This window comes from Phaenicophaeus curvirostris, chromosome 7 (genome assembly GCF_032191515.1).
Source record: "Phaenicophaeus curvirostris isolate KB17595 chromosome 7, BPBGC_Pcur_1.0, whole genome shotgun sequence".
Classification (NCBI taxonomy): domain Eukaryota; kingdom Metazoa; phylum Chordata; class Aves; order Cuculiformes; family Cuculidae; genus Phaenicophaeus; species Phaenicophaeus curvirostris.
In genome coordinates, this window is record NC_091398.1 from 30,388,882 (window position 1) to 30,394,881 (window position 6,000).

Genomic DNA, 6,000 nt, shown 5'->3' on the forward strand with positions numbered 1-6,000 from the left:
TGCAGATTCACTTTATTAAGGAGTGCTACATTGTAAAGCATTACTCTTTTTTTTTGGAGGAGGGGGAAGTTATGCAAATCCAGTAGTTCTAGAGGCATCACATACTCCACAGAAACCCACGACTTCTCCAGAAAGTATAGAGGAACATCACTGGTAACTCCACAACATCAAAACACAGATAATATAAGTGGAGGAAGCTACAGCCTCCTCTGAGTTTGCTGGATCTAACATCAATATCGTCTTGACATGACCCTTTCTGTCTCATTTCTAATTCCCTCCTTGCACCCACACACCAAATTTCTCCTTTCCACACTCTAACCACCTGTACTTTTGGCATCACAGGTTGGTGTGTTTCTACATCGCTCAACACCTCCACCATTTGGTTCCTGAGCAAGGCAAATAACCCAGCCCCACATCAAAGCAAGGAGCAGAAGCAATCTGAAAACTGCACAGGTTTCAGTAATGGAAGACAGCAAGTAACAAGCAAGGTCTTATGGCCAAACAGCGAGGAAAATTAATGAGGCTTTCAAATGCCCAACTGGCAGTGTTAGTGCGTTAAAAGAATGTAAAAGAGGGAAAGGGACCATCTGCCTGCCAACTATGAGTACTCTCTGGCTGGTGCTAAAAACTCCACTGACTGCTGGGCTTGAAATTCAGGTATTAAAGTTTAAGGGATGTGTTCAAGACTTTTATGAAATGAATGTGATTTACACCAAAAGACGCAGCCAGCGATGCTTTTTATCCTCTCTTACTTTTACTAGTATTCTTCCTCTAAATGGATTCTCTGGATCTTTGGGCACTGGTAAAACTTCAGGCTTCCAAAAAAGGATCTTTTTAATTTATAGTGAATCATAAAATATATGAAACAGGAGTTGATGTATAATTCCAGGTTGCTGCTTGCTCATTGAGCTGAAATAAAAGAAAATGGTAGCCAAATAATCAAAGTCAATGATGGCAAGGATAGTCTAAAAGGAGTATTTTCTTCTGAAACCCTTTTGCTCTATGTCCAGATTCAGATCTGACAAGTAAAATAACTTTCCTAGAGCTACCACATGAACAGGCACTAACATTCACATTGAAAAAGGGGGTTAGTGGCTTCCCACTGCATGGACTCGTCTTGCTCCAAGACTGTGGCGCCACATTGATAGGAACGGTTGGACTCGGTGATCCGGTGGGTCTCTTCCAACCTGGTTATTCTGTGATTCTGTGATTTTCAAAGGTCTGCAAAACTACAGTTTTAATCAGAGTACATAAGATGCACAAGTGGCTTTACCAAACGACATGCTACAGTTAGAGCTGAGCATGAATTAGTGGCACTGGAAGATGTACATCTCCAGAGCGGAACTTGAAACAGCACAAACTTATAAGGATGAAGATTACACAGATCGTTGATGACCAATACAACAAATGGTAACAACGGATCCATCTATAAACATTGGAAAAGTGTAAAGTCTAAAAAGAGTTAGTAGGGAGAAGGGGAAGGAAATTAAGGAAAGTTTAGTCTGGCTTTAGACAGAGTTCACAAATGGTGAATGGTACACTTTCCCAAGGGAAGCAATAGATGCTTAGTCATTTAAAGCCAACAGGAGGAAATGCATTGTAGGGAACAATCCCACATTAGCAAGGGATCAACTGTATATGCTGTTAGCCCTTTTCCAGTTGTAATTAGCTTATGATTTACTAATAGTTCTTCTTTGTGTCAAAAGGTCAAAATGCCCCCATCATCCTGCTTACTTCTCTATTCGTTACACAACAGACATAGAGCACAAGTTCTCCCTGTACAATATGCTGTACCCATCACCTTGCCGTTACTGAAATATTGTGCAGTAAAGCCTTCTCACCACAGAGATTCTACTTTCTAAACAATGGTGAGGTTTACTTTAACTAGAACTTCTCTTGTGCTTCCACAAAACAACAGAGAAGTTGCATAGTGCTTCTCTAAGACTGAGTGTGCCTGGAAGCTATGCCCGGATAAGAAAACAGGCTGTCATTAAGACCTACTGAGATACCTGGAGCAACTCAGGGCTCTGTCTACAAACACTGTTTGCATTCCCAGCGGCTGTAATGCACTTTCAGCTCAGGCTCCAAACTTCAAGACACCTTGCATCAGCCATAGACTAGGTAGAATAGAAGACCATGGCACATCTCATACTGCTGTGGAAGAAGATATAGGACAAAGAAAAGACAAAGTGAGCAGTTTTATGTTCAGACAGGACAAAAGAAGTGTTAAAGAGTTGGAAGAGTTGAAAGAAGGCTGTGGTGGGCTACAAGGACAAGCATTTGTGAAAGGGCATTTCCCCAGTTGTGGAAAACAAAAAAACTTGCTCTCATTCTAGTATTACAAACCTAGGTGGGTTGCCTGAGATGGAGGAAACAAGGGCAGGGAAAAGGAACAAGAGAAAGAAGATTTTAAAGGATTGAACTATCAGCTAGGAATTGCCCATGTTCAAAGGGTTACTCTGGGGTTCAGAAGAGAAGCCAAGCATGGGGAGGAAAGGAGCACAGACTGCATTAACAGCATATTTATTGTCCCTGGTTTTCTGACTCCATTTCTGCCTGAGAGGACAGAGTTAACGAGTTAGAAGTCCTCCAGAAATCCTATTTCTTTTATCTCTCACACATCCCTAGAGAGATAAATTGTTGTCCAGTATGAGCTGGGATCTAGAAATATAAGGACAGAGAACTGGAAAAGACCACAGGAGCAATCAAGTTTTACCCCCTGCCCATTTATGGTGGTGGTGAAAAGCATTGACCAAAATGTCTGTGCTAAGACATTCATTCCTAGGTTAGCCAGGCTAGGTGAGGCCAACTAACTAGGAAGAGCTGCAGGGCATGCGAAAGCACCAGATGTTTGCCTGCTGAATGACTAATTGTGCCCTCACCCTCAGTTAAGTGTCTGAGTGGCATGAAGAGACATATTCTTGGCTTCATAAACAGCTACTGTTAGTGTTCAGTTGCAAATGTCATTTAAAAGTCTTTGTGTTTCAGCCCAAGGTTGGAGTGGCTGAAAACTTCTGATTCCCTCACCGCTCCAACCAGCCCATCAGACAGATGTGAAGGTCTTCTGGTGAAACTCAAACAGCTGTAATCACTGAATTAGGTACAGTTATGAGAATGAAAGCAAAGGACAACATCAAAGCACTGTGGTTTGCGGGGACTGGGCAGAGAGACGAAAGGGAACTGCCAGCATCAGGTGCGGGGCCAGAGAGAGCCCTGCCTCTCCCTGCCTCGCTGGGAGGGCATCAGCCCGGCAAGCAGCAGATGGGAGCTTGCCTATTTCTCACAGTGAGAATGGGAATCAAGAAATGAACAGAGGTTACAGAGAAAGCAGCATGAGAAAGGCTGGAACTCTGCCCATTTCCATCCAAAAAAGCCACATGATTTACCAGCCTGTAAGAGAAGAGATTTCAGTGAAGTTCACTCCTGCTTTTGGGGGGCTTTCTGACAGAGAAAGAGAAGAGACGTGCCCTCCTGCATTCAGCAGAGCAGATCCATGACCTCTAAGGACAACCTAATATAGGAGCACTTCCTTGCATCACGAAGCCATGAATTCCAGGCTACAAAACTGCCTTCACCAATGAGGGCAGCCAAGGCCAGAAGGGTCATTGGGCACTGGCAGAGGCTGCCCAGGGAGATGGTTGAGTCACCTTCCCTGGAGGTGTTTAAGGGACGAGTGGACTAGGTGCTGACGGACATGGTTTAGTGTTTGATAGAAATGGTTGGACTCAATGATCTGATAGGTCTTTTCCAACCTGGTGATTCTATGAAAAGGCCCTTTCCAAGAAACGATAGTACTGATTATCCTCCGCAGAGATGTGTCAATAAACAGCAACACCCTAGAAGTCCTTTTCTCTCCAGCAGGTATAACACCCTTAGCAGAAAACAAGCACAGGGATCTGTTGCTACATGAGTCCTTCCTGACGGGAACAGGATGCCAACCAAGTGTGCTCTAGATTTTTTACTATAACTCCCTGTCAGACTGCCAAAGGTATTAAATAACAAATCTGCTTATTTTCAACCATGAGCACAGCTCAGACCAGCCAAGTGAAAACAGTCCATTGCAGGTGGACAGCATACAAAGTGCTACACCCAGCCCCTGGAGAGGACACCCTGCCCTGAACGACATGTATTCCAGCTGTACTACAACAGATGTACAATCCCTGTTCAGCTTAAAAAAATACTGTCTTCAGTAGTCCCACTAGTTTAAAAGTAAAATATGCTATTGGCTCTAACTGCAGTTGTACAACAATGATGTATTCAGCCTTCTGTTAAAATAAAGCCTTGGTAGCTATCCATGTCCGATGCAGTAATGAAAAGCAACATGGTCCTACAGACCACAAGTCATGCTAACGGAGAGGAACTCTAAACTGGGCATGCCAGTAGGAGAAAAATGCAAAAACTTCTGAAACAGAAATGATACTCACAGTGCCCAAGAATACTTGATCTGGATTAGAAGAGAGGACAAGTATCTTCAAAAGACAGCCTGGTCCAAAGCTGATGGAAGAATTTCAAGACACCTTCCTGCTTTTATTTCAGTGACCTTTGGATCAAGTCCATGGCAGGAGGCTCGTAGCCTTTCATAGGCTTTAAATTCAGGAGGAACAAATAGAGTAACTTCTTCAGCAACTTTTAGAGGGTAGTTCTAAAAAGACAATTTGCTCTCAGCATTTCAGTGCACATCAAAACCGATGCCAACAAATCAAGCTGACGAGAACTTCAGTGGGAGCTGGACTGTTGAGATGTGCACTTGTAGAGGAAAGAATGGAGAGCATCTTAATTTGCAGCCCACTTCAACTTCAAGTTAGCTAGGGTATCATGGGAACACAGACCACTGACAAGACAGCCCTGGCAACTCTTGTAATCTCTTAGTCCTGAAACAAAGCTCAACAATTAAAGGTAGTGTATGAGTCTTCATGCATTGGAGAGGTCTGGCTTTCAATTCGAATGCTGAGGTTTGGAGGATCGTAGCCAATGGCAGCCGCAGAGTCAGCAGCTTATTTCCAGTCCATATGCAAGCTGTGTTTCCACTCTGGGAAGGGGTGAAGGGAAATAATTCAACTTACCATGCCTTTGGGGTCTATGTTTTTTAATTTCTTTTTTTCCACCCAGGCTGACACATGTCACTAGCAGCAAAGCTAACACGAGACACACAGTGTGTAGTGACTCACCACTGTGCACTGCTTGGTGCTGGGAGCACAGGTGTGGAGGAATCTAAGATCGGGGAATGCAAACTTCTTGCATCAAAGGAAGTAAGGGTGGCTAATGCCAGATGTTCTGCAAGTAATTTGGGGAATGAAGTGGAAGAGTAAGCAGCAGCTAACTGGTGGGAGTCTAGTTTTTCTGCAAGTGCTGCTCCAGCAGGGTGGATTTCAGAGATAAAGCTGCCAGTTTGAACAAGAACATCTTGTTTGTAATAGCACACATCTGTCCTTTCTGTTGTTTTGATGAAAGAAAGGGTCATTTCAAACAGAAATCACTAAATGGGAGTTGCGCTTCTGACTGATTTTTTTTTATGCAAACAACTAATACACAGAGATAGGAAACTATTTAAAATATATAGCATTTTACAGGCAACCCTTTAAAAACATCTCTTATTAATTCTCACAACTCTAGAAAACGTTGTCTGCCTTCTCTGGTTTTTTTCTTATGCATTATTACTTCAACAGAAGCTTAGTATTGACTTCCCATCGTTTGCCCAAGGCAATGAGTGAGCTGCTGGAAGGGATGAGTTGAGAAGTTAAAACTTACCAATTCCCAGGTTTGTATTTAAGTTATCACAGCACACGTCTCTTTTTCTCAGTCAATTCATGTCCCTTTCTAAGTGTTAACACAGTCCAAAGCAGGTGACATTCATACAGGATTACGATCAGAGGGCTGAAGCGCCACGGCTATGAGGACAGGCTGAGAGAGTTGGGGTTGTTCAGCCTGGAGAAGAGAAGGCTCTGGGGAGATCACATAGCGACCTTCCATACCTGAAGGGCCTACAAGAAAGCTGGGGAG